We start from the raw sequence: 15,720 nt of genomic DNA on the forward strand, positions 1-15,720 counted from the left end.
GGCCTCACATAGCTGCTGCCAGGCCCCTAATCTGCCATGGGCCCCTATATACCGCCTCCTCATGCTGCTGCCAAGTCTAGAGTCTCTCATGGGTCCCTGTACGGCCTCCCATTGCTGCTGTCTCCATCGCCACACTCTGCCATGTGCCACTTTCAGGTCTCTTCACACTGCTGGTGTGTTAAATTTTTTGACATAGGGTGCAGGCAGATTACGGGCCTCACATAGCTGCTGCCAGGCCCCTAATCTGCCATGGGCCCCTATATACCGCCTCCTCATGCTGCTGCCAAGTCCAGAGTCTGTCATGGTCCCTGTACGGCCTCCCATTGCTGCTGTCTCCATCGCCACACTCTGCTGCCATGTGCCACTTTCAGGTCTCTTCACACTGCTGGTGTGTTTAATTTTTTGACATAGGGTGCAGGCAGATTACGGGCCTCACATAGCTGCTGCCAGGCCCCTAATCTGCCATGGGCCCCTATATACCGCCTCCTCATGCTGCTGCCAAGTCTAGAGTCTGTCATGGGTCCCTGTACGGCCTCCCATTGCTGCTGTCTCCATCGCCACACTCTGCTGCCATGTGCCACTTTCAGGTCTCTTCACACTGCTGGTGTGTTAAATTTTTTGACATAGGGTGCAGGCAGATTACGGGCCTCACATAGCTGCTGCCAGGCCCCTAATCTGCCATGGGCCCCTATATACCGCCTCCTCATGCTGCTGCCAAGTCTAGAGTCTGTCATGGGTCCCTGTACGGCCTCCCATTGCTGCTGTCTCCATCGCCACACTCTGCTGCCATGTGCCACTTTCAGGTCTCTTCACACTGCTGGTGTGTTAAATTTTTTGACATAGGGTGCAGGCAGATTACGGGCCTCACATAGCTGCTGCCAGGCCCCTAATCTGCCATGGGCCCCTATATACCGCCTCCTCATGCTGCTGCCAAGTCTAGAGTCTGTCATGGGTCCCTGTACGGCCTCCCATTGCTGCTGTCTCCATCGCAACACTCTGCTGCCATGTGCCACTTTCAGGTCTCTTCACACTGCTGGTGTGTTAAATTTTTTGACATAGGGTGCAGGCAGATTACGGGCCTCACATAGCTGCTGCCAGGCCCCTAATCTGCCATGGGCCCCTATATACCGCCTCCTCATGCTGCTGCCAAGTCCAGAGTCTCTCATGGGTCCCTGTACGGCCTCCCATTGCTGCTGTCTCCATCGCCACACTCTGCTGCCATGTGCCACTTTCAGGTCTCTTCACACTGCTGGTGTGTTAAATTTTTTGACATAGGGTGCAGGCAGATTACGGGCCTCACATAGCTGCTGCCAGGCCCCTAATCTGCCATGGGCCCCTATATACCGCCTCCTCATGCTGCTGCCAAGTCCAGAGTCTGTCATGGGTCCCTGTACGGCCTCCCATTGCTGCTGTCTCCATCGCCACACTCTGCTGCCATGTGCCACTTTCAGGTCTCTTCACACTGCTGGTGTGTTAAATTTTTTGACATAGGGTGCAGGCAGATTACGGGCCTCACATAGCTGCTGCCAGGCCCCTAATCTGCCATGGGCCCCTATATACCGCCTCCTCATGCTGCTGCCAAGTCTAGAGTCTCTCATGGGTCCCTGTACGGCCTCCCATTGCTGCTGTCTCCATCGCCACACTCTGCTGCCATGTGCCACTTTCAGGTCTCTTCACACTGCTGGTGTGTTAAATTTTTTGACATAGGGTGCAGGCAGATTACGGGCCTCACATAGCTGCTGCCAGGCCCCTAATCTGCCATGGGCCCCTATATACCGCCTCCTCATGCTGCTGCCAAGTCTAGAGTCTCTCATGGGTCCCTGTACGGCCTCCCATTGCTGCTGTCTCCATCGCCACACTCTGCTGCCATGTGCCACTTTCAGGTCTCTTCACACTGCTGGTGTGTTAAATTTTTTGACATAGGGTGCAGGCAGATTACGGGCCTCACATAGCTGCTGCCAGGCCCCTAATCTGCCATAGGCCCCTATATACCGCCTCCTCATGCTGCTGCCAGGTCCAGAGTCTCTCATGGGTGCCTGTACGGCCTCCCATTGCTGCTGTCTCCATCGCCACACTCTGCCATGTGCCACTTTCAGGTCTCCTCACACTGCTGGTGTGTTGAATTTTTTGACATAGGGTGCTGGCAGATTACGGGCCTCCTATAGCTGCTGCCAGGCCCCTAATCTGCCATAGGCCCCTATATACCGCCTCCTCATGCTGCTGCCAGGTCCAGAGTCTCTCATGGGTCCCTGTACGGCCTCCCATTGCTGCTGTCTCCATCGCCACACTCTGCCATGTGCCACTTTCAGGTCTCCTCACACACTGCTGGTGTGTTCAATTTTTTGACATAGGGTGCTGGCAGATTACGGGCCTCCTATAGCTGCTGCCAGGCCCCTAATCTGCCATAGGCCCCTATATACCGCCTCCTCATGCTGCTGCCAGGTCCAGAGTCTCTCATGGGTCCCTGTACGGCCTCCCATTGCTGCTTTCTCCATCGCCACACTCTGCCATGTGCCACTTTCAGGTCTCCTCACACACTGCTGGTGTGTTGAATTTTTTGACATAGGGTGCTGGCAGATTACGGGCCTCCCATAGCTGCTGCCAGGCCCCTAATCTGCCATGGGCCCCTATATACCGCCTCCTCATGCTGCTGCCAAGTCCAGAGTCTGTCATGGGTCCCTGTACGGCCTCCCATTGCTGCTGTCTCCATCGCCACACTCTGCCATGTGCCACTTTCAGGTCTCCTCACACACTGCTGGTGTGTAGAATTTTTTGACATAGGGTGCTGGCAGATTACGGGCCTCCCATAGCTGCTGCCAGGCCCCTAATCTGCCATGGGCCCCTATATACCGCCTCCTCATGCTGCTGCCAAGTCCAGAGTCTGTCATGGGTCCCTGTACGGCCTCCCATTGCTGCTGTCTCCATCGCCACACTCTGCCATGTGCCACTTTCAGGTCTCCTCACACTGCTGGTGTGTTGAATTTTTTGACATAGGGTGCTGGCAGATTACGGGCCTCCTATAGCTGCTGCCAGGCCCCTAATCTGCCATGGGCCCCTATATACCGCCTCCTCATGCTGTGACGTTGCAACAAGGTGGAATTCAACCCTACATATGTTAGACCGCCTTTACGAACAGCAAAAGGCCATCACAGATTTCCTGAGGTTAAAAGCAGATAAAGGTACTCCCTGTGTAACTTAGATGTCAGCCATTGGCAGCTCATGCGTGACACCTGCGCTTGCTCAGGCCCTTTGAGGAGGCCACGCTATTCGTGAGTCGGCAGGACTATGGGATGAACGACGTCATTCCTCTGTTGCACGTCCTGGAACAAATGCTGTTAACAATGGCTGGTCAGGGTGCGGTAGACGTGGCGCACAGATCTCAACGCCACATGGCCCCTGTGGGGGCAGGACTGGAAGAAGAGGAGGAGGTAGAGGAGGACATTGGTGCTCAGGAATTATTGAGTGAAATGGGTGGTTTTTCCACTCAGCGGACAGGAGTGGAGGAGCAGGAGCATCTGGTAGAGGAGGAGGAAGAGGAGACAGAGGACCTAGACGCACCGTGGCAGTATGCTGTGGAGATGGAGGCAGGGAGTCCCTCGCATTCCTTGGCACAAATGGCCCATAGCATGCTCGGTTGCTTGCGTAGCGACAGCCGAATAATAACCATCAGACAGAGGGATGACTTTTGGCTGTCCACCTTGTTGGACCCTCGCTACCGTTCAAAAATGGTGGCCTTTTTCACACCTGCTGAGAGGGAGGCCAAAATAACGTACTATAAAAAACACCTATGTAGTCAGCTGGTCTCTGCCTGTCTGCGCCAACGTCCATCCTCAGACACTGTGGGCCCTGTGCGCTCGTGTTCCGCTGCCATGGCAGCAGGGGAGGGGTGGGGTGGTAGGAGCAGTGGCAGCTCCACCAGCAGCGGCTGCCTCAGTCTGCAGTCGATGATGAGTAGCTTTCTTCACCAGCGCAGTGAGGAAACTACTAACCAGCCGCAGCAGCAGCAGCAGCATCAGGTGGACCTGGAGCAGGACCTCAAACAACAGGCTTAGGCCTACTTGGACAGCACCCTGCCAACCGAGGTAGACAATCCCCTTGACTACTGGGCAACGAAACTTGACCTTTGGCCCCAACTAGCTGAATTTGCCCTTGAAAGGCTGTCATGCCCGGCCAGTAGCGTGGCATCGGAGCGCGTGTTTAGTGCGGCAGGAGGTATTGCAACTCCGCGGAGGACACGACTGTCCACCCAAAGTGTGGAGAGACTCACGTTTGTGAAAATGAATCAGGCGTGGATTAGTCTGGATTTCAAACCACCAGTTCCTGACACAACTGACTAAATCCGCCATGAATCATGCCCCAAACATGTGCCACTTTCAGGTCTCCTCACACTGCTGGTGTGTTCCATTTTTTGTCATAGGGTGCTGGCAGATTACGGGCCTCCCATAGCTGCTGCCAGGCCCCTAATCTGCCATGGGCCCCTATACCGCCTCCTCATGCTGCTGCCAAGTCCAGAGTCTCTCATGGGTCCCTGTACGGCCTCCCATTGCTGCTGCCTCCATCGCCACACTCTGCCATGTGCCACTTTCAGGTCTCCTCACACTGCTGGTGTGTTCCATTTTTTGTCATAGGGTGCTGGCAGATTACGGGCCTCCCATAGCTGCTGCCAGGCCCCTAATCTGCCATGGGCCCCTATACCGCCTCCTCATGCTGCTGCCAGGTCCAGAGTCTCTCATGGGTCCCTGTACGGCCTCCCATTGCTGCTGTCTCCATCGCCACACTCTGCCATGTGCCACTTTCAGGTCTCCTCACACTGCTGGTGGGTTCCATTTTTTGTCATAGGGTGCTGGCAGATTACGGGCCTCCCATAGCTGCTGCCAGGCCCGTAATCTGCCATGGGCCCCCGTACCGACTCCTCATGCTGCTGCCAGGCCCGTAATCTGTCATGGGCCCCTGTTGTCGCTTGTTGGCATATTCCGCTCGTTCAGATGCTCCTTCTCCTGCTACTCCTCTTCACGGATTCCGTCAGCAGTCTTTCTTGGAATCCGTTTCCAAGAGACAACAGTTTGCGAGCACGCACCCGACGGTGCAGAAGCTGAACGTCCTCCTGTCCAAGTTGCTGCTGCCAGGCTCGTAATCTGTCATGCGCCCCTGTACCGCCTCCTCATGCTGCTGCCAGGTCCAGAGTGTGTCATGGGCCCCCGTACCGACTCCTCATGCTGCTGCCAGGCCCGTAATCTGTCATGGGCCCCTGTACCGCCTCCCCATGCTGCTGCCAGGTCCAGAGTGTGTCATGGGTCCCTGTACGGCCTCCCATTGCTGCTGCCAGGCCCGTAATCTGCCATGGGCCCCTGTACCGACTCCTCATGCTGCTGCCAGGCCCGTAATCTGTCATGGGCCCCTGTACCGCCTCCTCATGCTGCTGCCAAGTCCAGAGTCTGTCATGGTCCCTGTACGGCCTCCCATTGCTGCTGTCTCCATCGCCACACTCTGCTGCCATGTGCCACTTTCAGGTCTCTTCACACTGCTGGTGTGTTTAATTTTTTGACATAGGGTGCAGGCAGATTACGGGCCTCACATAGCTGCTGCCAGGCCCCTAATCTGCCATGGGCCCCTATATACCGCCTCCTCATGCTGCTGCCAAGTCTAGAGTCTCTCATGGGTCCCTGTACGGCCTCCCATTGCTGCTGTCTCCATCGCCACACTCTGCCATGTGCCACTTTCAGGTCTCTTCACACTGCTGGTGTGTTAAATTTTTTGACATAGGGTGCAGGCAGATTACGGGCCTCACATAGCTGCTGCCAGGCCCCTAATCTGCCATGGGCCCCTATATACCGCCTCCTCATGCTGCTGCCAAGTCCAGAGTCTGTCATGGTCCCTGTACGGCCTCCCATTGCTGCTGTCTCCATCGCCACACTCTGCTGCCATGTGCCACTTTCAGGTCTCTTCACACTGCTGGTGTGTTTAATTTTTTGACATAGGGTGCAGGCAGATTACGGGCCTCACATAGCTGCTGCCAGGCCCCTAATCTGCCATGGGCCCCTATATACCGCCTCCTCATGCTGCTGCCAAGTCTAGAGTCTGTCATGGGTCCCTGTACGGCCTCCCATTGCTGCTGTCTCCATCGCCACACTCTGCTGCCATGTGCCACTTTCAGGTCTCTTCACACTGCTGGTGTGTTAAATTTTTTGACATAGGGTGCAGGCAGATTACGGGCCTCACATAGCTGCTGCCAGGCCCCTAATCTGCCATGGGCCCCTATATACCGCCTCCTCATGCTGCTGCCAAGTCTAGAGTCTGTCATGGGTCCCTGTACGGCCTCCCATTGCTGCTGTCTCCATCGCCACACTCTGCTGCCATGTGCCACTTTCAGGTCTCTTCACACTGCTGGTGTGTTAAATTTTTTGACATAGGGTGCAGGCAGATTACGGGCCTCACATAGCTGCTGCCAGGCCCCTAATCTGCCATGGGCCCCTATATACCGCCTCCTCATGCTGCTGCCAAGTCCAGAGTCTGTCATGGTCCCTGTACGGCCTCCCATTGCTGCTGTCTCCATCGCCACACTCTGCTGCCATGTGCCACTTTCAGGTCTCTTCACACTGCTGGTGTGTTTAATTTTTTGACATAGGGTGCAGGCAGATTACGGGCCTCACATAGCTGCTGCCAGGCCCCTAATCTGCCATGGGCCCCTATATACCGCCTCCTCATGCTGCTGCCAAGTCCAGAGTCTGTCATGGTCCCTGTACGGCCTCCCATTGCTGCTGTCTCCATCGCCACACTCTGCTGCCATGTGCCACTTTCAGGTCTCTTCACACTGCTGGTGTGTTTAATTTTTTGACATAGGGTGCAGGCAGATTACGGGCCTCACATAGCTGCTGCCAGGCCCCTAATCTGCCATGGGCCCCTATATACCGCCTCCTCATGCTGCTGCCAAGTCCAGAGTCTGTCATGGTCCCTGTACGGCCTCCCATTGCTGCTGTCTCCATCGCCACACTCTGCTGCCATGTGCCACTTTCAGGTCTCTTCACACTGCTGGTGTGTTTAATTTTTTGACATAGGGTGCAGGCAGATTACGGGCCTCACATAGCTGCTGCCAGGCCCCTAATCTGCCATGGGCCCCTATATACCGCCTCCTCATGCTGCTGCCAAGTCCAGAGTCTGTCATGGTCCCTGTACGGCCTCCCATTGCTGCTGTCTCCATCGCCACACTCTGCTGCCATGTGCCACTTTCAGGTCTCTTCACACTGCTGGTGTGTTTAATTTTTTGACATAGGGTGCAGGCAGATTACGGGCCTCACATAGCTGCTGCCAGGCCCCTAATCTGCCATGGGCCCCTATATACCGCCTCCTCATGCTGCTGCCAAGTCCAGAGTCTGTCATGGTCCCTGTACGGCCTCCCATTGCTGCTGTCTCCATCGCCACACTCTGCTGCCATGTGCCACTTTCAGGTCTCTTCACACTGCTGGTGTGTTAAATTTTTTGACATAGGGTGCAGGCAGATTACGGGCCTCACATAGCTGCTGCCAGGCCCCTAATCTGCCATGGGCCCCTATATACCGCCTCCTCATGCTGCTGCCAAGTCTAGAGTCTCTCATGGGTCCCTGTACGGCCTCCCATTGCTGCTGTCTCCATCGCCACACTCTGCCATGTGCCACTTTCAGGTCTCTTCACACTGCTGGTGTGTTAAATTTTTTGACATAGGGTGCAGGCAGATTACGGGCCTCACATAGCTGCTGCCAGGCCCCTAATCTGCCATGGGCCCCTATATACCGCCTCCTCATGCTGCTGCCAAGTCCAGAGTCTGTCATGGTCCCTGTACGGCCTCCCATTGCTGCTGTCTCCATCGCCACACTCTGCTGCCATGTGCCACTTTCAGGTCTCTTCACACTGCTGGTGTGTTTAATTTTTTGACATAGGGTGCAGGCAGATTACGGGCCTCACATAGCTGCTGCCAGGCCCCTAATCTGCCATGGGCCCCTATATACCGCCTCCTCATGCTGCTGCCAAGTCTAGAGTCTGTCATGGGTCCCTGTACGGCCTCCCATTGCTGCTGTCTCCATCGCCACACTCTGCTGCCATGTGCCACTTTCAGGTCTCTTCACACTGCTGGTGTGTTAAATTTTTTGACATAGGGTGCAGGCAGATTACGGGCCTCACATAGCTGCTGCCAGGCCCCTAATCTGCCATGGGCCCCTATATACCGCCTCCTCATGCTGCTGCCAAGTCTAGAGTCTGTCATGGGTCCCTGTACGGCCTCCCATTGCTGCTGTCTCCATCGCCACACTCTGCTGCCATGTGCCACTTTCAGGTCTCTTCACACTGCTGGTGTGTTAAATTTTTTGACATAGGGTGCAGGCAGATTACGGGCCTCACATAGCTGCTGCCAGGCCCCTAATCTGCCATGGGCCCCTATATACCGCCTCCTCATGCTGCTGCCAAGTCTAGAGTCTGTCATGGGTCCCTGTACGGCCTCCCATTGCTGCTGTCTCCATCGCAACACTCTGCTGCCATGTGCCACTTTCAGGTCTCTTCACACTGCTGGTGTGTTAAATTTTTTGACATAGGGTGCAGGCAGATTACGGGCCTCACATAGCTGCTGCCAGGCCCCTAATCTGCCATGGGCCCCTATATACCGCCTCCTCATGCTGCTGCCAAGTCCAGAGTCTCTCATGGGTCCCTGTACGGCCTCCCATTGCTGCTGTCTCCATCGCCACACTCTGCTGCCATGTGCCACTTTCAGGTCTCTTCACACTGCTGGTGTGTTAAATTTTTTGACATAGGGTGCAGGCAGATTACGGGCCTCACATAGCTGCTGCCAGGCCCCTAATCTGCCATGGGCCCCTATATACCGCCTCCTCATGCTGCTGCCAAGTCCAGAGTCTGTCATGGGTCCCTGTACGGCCTCCCATTGCTGCTGTCTCCATCGCCACACTCTGCTGCCATGTGCCACTTTCAGGTCTCTTCACACTGCTGGTGTGTTAAATTTTTTGACATAGGGTGCAGGCAGATTACGGGCCTCACATAGCTGCTGCCAGGCCCCTAATCTGCCATGGGCCCCTATATACCGCCTCCTCATGCTGCTGCCAAGTCTAGAGTCTCTCATGGGTCCCTGTACGGCCTCCCATTGCTGCTGTCTCCATCGCCACACTCTGCTGCCATGTGCCACTTTCAGGTCTCTTCACACTGCTGGTGTGTTAAATTTTTTGACATAGGGTGCAGGCAGATTACGGGCCTCACATAGCTGCTGCCAGGCCCCTAATCTGCCATGGGCCCCTATATACCGCCTCCTCATGCTGCTGCCAAGTCTAGAGTCTCTCATGGGTCCCTGTACGGCCTCCCATTGCTGCTGTCTCCATCGCCACACTCTGCTGCCATGTGCCACTTTCAGGTCTCTTCACACTGCTGGTGTGTTAAATTTTTTGACATAGGGTGCAGGCAGATTACGGGCCTCACATAGCTGCTGCCAGGCCCCTAATCTGCCATAGGCCCCTATATACCGCCTCCTCATGCTGCTGCCAGGTCCAGAGTCTCTCATGGGTGCCTGTACGGCCTCCCATTGCTGCTGTCTCCATCGCCACACTCTGCCATGTGCCACTTTCAGGTCTCCTCACACTGCTGGTGTGTTGAATTTTTTGACATAGGGTGCTGGCAGATTACGGGCCTCCTATAGCTGCTGCCAGGCCCCTAATCTGCCATAGGCCCCTATATACCGCCTCCTCATGCTGCTGCCAGGTCCAGAGTCTCTCATGGGTCCCTGTACGGCCTCCCATTGCTGCTGTCTCCATCGCCACACTCTGCCATGTGCCACTTTCAGGTCTCCTCACACACTGCTGGTGTGTTCAATTTTTTGACATAGGGTGCTGGCAGATTACGGGCCTCCTATAGCTGCTGCCAGGCCCCTAATCTGCCATAGGCCCCTATATACCGCCTCCTCATGCTGCTGCCAGGTCCAGAGTCTCTCATGGGTCCCTGTACGGCCTCCCATTGCTGCTTTCTCCATCGCCACACTCTGCCATGTGCCACTTTCAGGTCTCCTCACACACTGCTGGTGTGTTGAATTTTTTGACATAGGGTGCTGGCAGATTACGGGCCTCCCATAGCTGCTGCCAGGCCCCTAATCTGCCATGGGCCCCTATATACCGCCTCCTCATGCTGCTGCCAAGTCCAGAGTCTGTCATGGGTCCCTGTACGGCCTCCCATTGCTGCTGTCTCCATCGCCACACTCTGCCATGTGCCACTTTCAGGTCTCCTCACACACTGCTGGTGTGTAGAATTTTTTGACATAGGGTGCTGGCAGATTACGGGCCTCCCATAGCTGCTGCCAGGCCCCTAATCTGCCATGGGCCCCTATATACCGCCTCCTCATGCTGCTGCCAAGTCCAGAGTCTGTCATGGGTCCCTGTACGGCCTCCCATTGCTGCTGTCTCCATCGCCACACTCTGCCATGTGCCACTTTCAGGTCTCCTCACACTGCTGGTGTGTTGAATTTTTTGACATAGGGTGCTGGCAGATTACGGGCCTCCTATAGCTGCTGCCAGGCCCCTAATCTGCCATGGGCCCCTATATACCGCCTCCTCATGCTGTGACGTTGCAACAAGGTGGAATTCAACCCTACATATGTTAGACCGCCTTTACGAACAGCAAAAGGCCATCACAGATTTCCTGAGGTTAAAAGCAGATAAAGGTACTCCCTGTGTAACTTAGATGTCAGCCATTGGCAGCTCATGCGTGACACCTGCGCTTGCTCAGGCCCTTTGAGGAGGCCACGCTATTCGTGAGTCGGCAGGACTATGGGATGAACGACGTCATTCCTCTGTTGCACGTCCTGGAACAAATGCTGTTAACAATGGCTGGTCAGGGTGCGGTAGACGTGGCGCACAGATCTCAACGCCACATGGCCCCTGTGGGGGCAGGACTGGAAGAAGAGGAGGAGGTAGAGGAGGACATTGGTGCTCAGGAATTATTGAGTGAAATGGGTGGTTTTTCCACTCAGCGGACAGGAGTGGAGGAGCAGGAGCATCTGGTAGAGGAGGAGGAAGAGGAGACAGAGGACCTAGACGCACCGTGGCAGTATGCTGTGGAGATGGAGGCAGGGAGTCCCTCGCATTCCTTGGCACAAATGGCCCATAGCATGCTCGGTTGCTTGCGTAGCGACAGCCGAATAATAACCATCAGACAGAGGGATGACTTTTGGCTGTCCACCTTGTTGGACCCTCGCTACCGTTCAAAAATGGTGGCCTTTTTCACACCTGCTGAGAGGGAGGCCAAAATAACGTACTATAAAAAACACCTATGTAGTCAGCTGGTCTCTGCCTGTCTGCGCCAACGTCCATCCTCAGACACTGTGGGCCCTGTGCGCTCGTGTTCCGCTGCCATGGCAGCAGGGGAGGGGTGGGGTGGTAGGAGCAGTGGCAGCTCCACCAGCAGCGGCTGCCTCAGTCTGCAGTCGATGATGAGTAGCTTTCTTCACCAGCGCAGTGAGGAAACTACTAACCAGCCGCAGCAGCAGCAGCAGCATCAGGTGGACCTGGAGCAGGACCTCAAACAACAGGCTTAGGCCTACTTGGACAGCACCCTGCCAACCGAGGTAGACAATCCCCTTGACTACTGGGCAACGAAACTTGACCTTTGGCCCCAACTAGCTGAATTTGCCCTTGAAAGGCTGTCATGCCCGGCCAGTAGCGTGGCATCGGAGCGCGTGTTTAGTGCGGCAGGAGGTATTGCAACTCCGCGGAGGACACGACTGTCCACCCAAAGTGTGGAGAGACTCACGTTTGTGAAAATGAATCAGGCGTGGATTAGTCTGGATTTCAAACCACCAGTTCCTGACACAACTGACTAAATCCGCCATGAATCATGCCCCAAACATGTGCCACTTTCAGGTCTCCTCACACTGCTGGTGTGTTCCATTTTTTGTCATAGGGTGCTGGCAGATTACGGGCCTCCCATAGCTGCTGCCAGGCCCCTAATCTGCCATGGGCCCCTATACCGCCTCCTCATGCTGCTGCCAAGTCCAGAGTCTCTCATGGGTCCCTGTACGGCCTCCCATTGCTGCTGCCTCCATCGCCACACTCTGCCATGTGCCACTTTCAGGTCTCCTCACACTGCTGGTGTGTTCCATTTTTTGTCATAGGGTGCTGGCAGATTACGGGCCTCCCATAGCTGCTGCCAGGCCCCTAATCTGCCATGGGCCCCTATACCGCCTCCTCATGCTGCTGCCAGGTCCAGAGTCTCTCATGGGTCCCTGTACGGCCTCCCATTGCTGCTGTCTCCATCGCCACACTCTGCCATGTGCCACTTTCAGGTCTCCTCACACTGCTGGTGGGTTCCATTTTTTGTCATAGGGTGCTGGCAGATTACGGGCCTCCCATAGCTGCTGCCAGGCCCGTAATCTGCCATGGGCCCCCGTACCGACTCCTCATGCTGCTGCCAGGCCCGTAATCTGTCATGGGCCCCTGTTGTCGCTTGTTGGCATATTCCGCTCGTTCAGATGCTCCTTCTCCTGCTACTCCTCTTCACGGATTCCGTCAGCAGTCTTTCTTGGAATCCGTTTCCAAGAGACAACAGTTTGCGAGCACGCACCCGACGGTGCAGAAGCTGAACGTCCTCCTGTCCAAGTTGCTGCTGCCAGGCTCGTAATCTGTCATGCGCCCCTGTACCGCCTCCTCATGCTGCTGCCAGGTCCAGAGTGTGTCATGGGCCCCCGTACCGACTCCTCATGCTGCTGCCAGGCCCGTAATCTGTCATGGGCCCCTGTACCGCCTCCCCATGCTGCTGCCAGGTCCAGAGTGTGTCATGGGTCCCTGTACGGCCTCCCATTGCTGCTGCCAGGCCCGTAATCTGCCATGGGCCCCTGTACCGACTCCTCATGCTGCTGCCAGGCCCGTAATCTGTCATGGGCCCCTGTACCGCCTCCTCATGCTGCTGCCAGGTCCAGAGTGTGTCATGGGTCCCTGTACGGCCTCCCATTGCTGCTGTCTCTATCGCCACACTCTGCCATGTGCCACTTTCAGGTCTCCTCACACTGCTGGTGGTTTCCATTTTTGTCATAGGGTGCTGTATGGCCTCCCATTGCTGCTGCCTCCACCGCCACACTGTGGCTCCACACTCTGGTTTTGGCCCCGTGACTGCCCAAATGATTGAAGTGTGCGGTGATTCTAAGATCGACGGCACTCATCTGCATGTCATACTGACTGACAGTATTATTTCTCTTCCCCAGCAGACTCCAAGGGCATTTAAATTAAAGGTACAGTGTTCTGCACTAATATTAAGTCTCTCTGAAGCCTAGAAACACCCTTTTTTAAGTTAAATTCACAGCGAATTTATTCGACTCGAATCGAATATTGTCCACGAATTCGCCGAATCAGTCGAATCGAATTTTTCATTTCTTCGCTCATCTCTAATTCCCACCAAATACGATACACTGTCCCCACTTCCCCACACCCTCGCCAACACCACTGTGATTTCTCCCCACTAATCTTACTTTCTACTCTCGGTGTAATGTGCCATCTTGTCAAACATTTATAATTTATTTCTACATCCCTCAAACTTACATTTTCGTGAACTAATCTATTTATTTTCCTTTGTTTTTCTTCATCTAATACCACTCCCATATCTCTTTCCCATTTTACTATGTGCATTAGTTTTGTGTTTGTGTCTAATTCTGTAAGAATTCTATATACTTTGGCTGTTCCGTGTTTCCCATCCCCCCGTGTGTTCAACAACCTTTCAAACAAATTCCAATCCTTTTTCATTCTCAAAGGTTTTGGGAGTTTTCCCCAAAAACATTTTAATTGGTGATAACGCCACTCATCTAACCTGGTGAAGATCTTTCCCTTTTCCAAATCTTTAAAGGGCTTCAGTTTCCCCTCCCTCATTATATCTCTTAGTTGTACATCTTCCTTTTTAAACCATCTACCTGTTATCTCCTCTCTACCTGGGGGGAAAAAAAATCTGTATTTCTTAGTGGCATTAGTATGGAGTTAAATTCCCATTTCATATGTTTGTGTATTTTATCCCATTCACTTAAAACATTTACAGTGTACAAACTTAATTCTTCCTTCAATCCTCTATATTGTGCCGGTAACCATATAATTCTATTCAAATTACTTCCACTAAGTGTATTTTCAATTTTTACCCAACTTTTCCCCTCTAAATTGAACGTCCAATCAAAAATTCTCCCTAATATTACTGCTTTGTAATATCTCTTCATATCTGGAACTCCCAGTCCTCCCTTCCCTTTCTCTCTACTCAATATTTCATAGGATACTCTCGGTTTTTTATTCCTCCAAATGTATCTTGTTATCATTCTTTTTATTACTTTAAAGAAGGCTTCTGGGAGTTTAATTGGGATCATTTGAAATCTATATAATATTTTCGGTACTATTATCATTTTTACCAGATTTATACGTCCTATCCATGATGGAATTCCTCTTTCTAAAGTTTTTAATTCCCCCTTCACTTCATTTACTAAAGAAATATAGTTTAGTTTATACAGATTCTTATACGCCGCAGTAAGTCTTACTCCTAGATATTTTATATCTCTTTCTTTCCAAATGAAGGGGAATTCTTTTTGTATTTTCTCTTTTTCACTTTTTGGGATATTTATATTTAGGATCTCAGTTTTGGTTGGGTTGATTTTTAAATTTGATAGTTCCCCATATTCCTTCAATGCTTTCATTAGGTTTGGTAATGTTATCCTGGGATTCTCCACATAAAACAACAAATCGTCCGCAAAGGCCGCCACTTTATGCTCTATATCTCCTCTCTATATATCCGGATTCCCTTTATATCTCCATTCTTTCTTATTGTTGACAACAAAGGCTCCAGTGACATATAATAAGGGGGATAAAGGACAACCTTGTCTTGTTCCATTTGACATTCCAATGGGCTCTGTTTTTTCCCCATTTACTATTACCACTGCGGAGGGCTCCCTATATAACTTTTTAATCCATTCCCTCATTCTAACTCCAATTCCCAGAGCCTCCAAGGTATCCATCATGAAGCCCCAATCTATTCTATCAAAGGCCTTTTCGGCGTCAATTGAGAGAACCACCGCTGGTACCTCCCCTTTTTTACTTTTCTGGATGAGCATCAAGGATCTTAGCCCATTGTCCCTACGCTCCCTTCCTGGAACAAAGCCCACCTGGTCTCCATGTATCCATTTAGGCATAAGCTCCTTCAACCTATTCGCCAAGACCTTTGCATATATCTTGGTGTCTAAATTCAACAGTGAAATTGGCCTATAGGTAGAACACTGTGAAGCGTCCTTTCCTTCCTTATGTAACAATACCACGTGAGCCTGTAAAGATTCTCTCCTCATATCCATCTCTCCTCCCAGGGCATTCATATATTTCTCCAGTTTGGGGATCAATTGTTCACTAAATTTTTTATAATACCTTGCCGTGTACCCATCCGGTCCTGGGCTTTTCCCCGTCTCCATGCTTTTTAGCGCTACTTTTATTTCTTCTTGTGTAATTTCTGCTTCTAGGGAGTTTAATTGATCTTCTCTTAATTTCTGTAGACCCGCATTTTTTAGATATATCTTTCTTTTTTTTCTTTTTTCCATTTCCGTATTATTTACTACATCATAGGGGTTAATATTATACAGCTTTCTATAGTAATCCATGAATACCTTTGCAATCTCCTTATTTGCATGAACCAATTCTCCCTTAGGATTTTTTATTTTATCAATATAATTCCTATTTTTCTTTTTCCTTAAGG

Source organism: Staurois parvus, unplaced genomic scaffold (genome assembly GCF_062004578.1).
Source record: "Staurois parvus isolate SC_StPar_1 unplaced genomic scaffold, SC_StPar_1.0 ptg000343l, whole genome shotgun sequence".
In the NCBI taxonomy this organism is placed as follows: Eukaryota; Metazoa; Chordata; class Amphibia; order Anura; family Ranidae; genus Staurois; species Staurois parvus.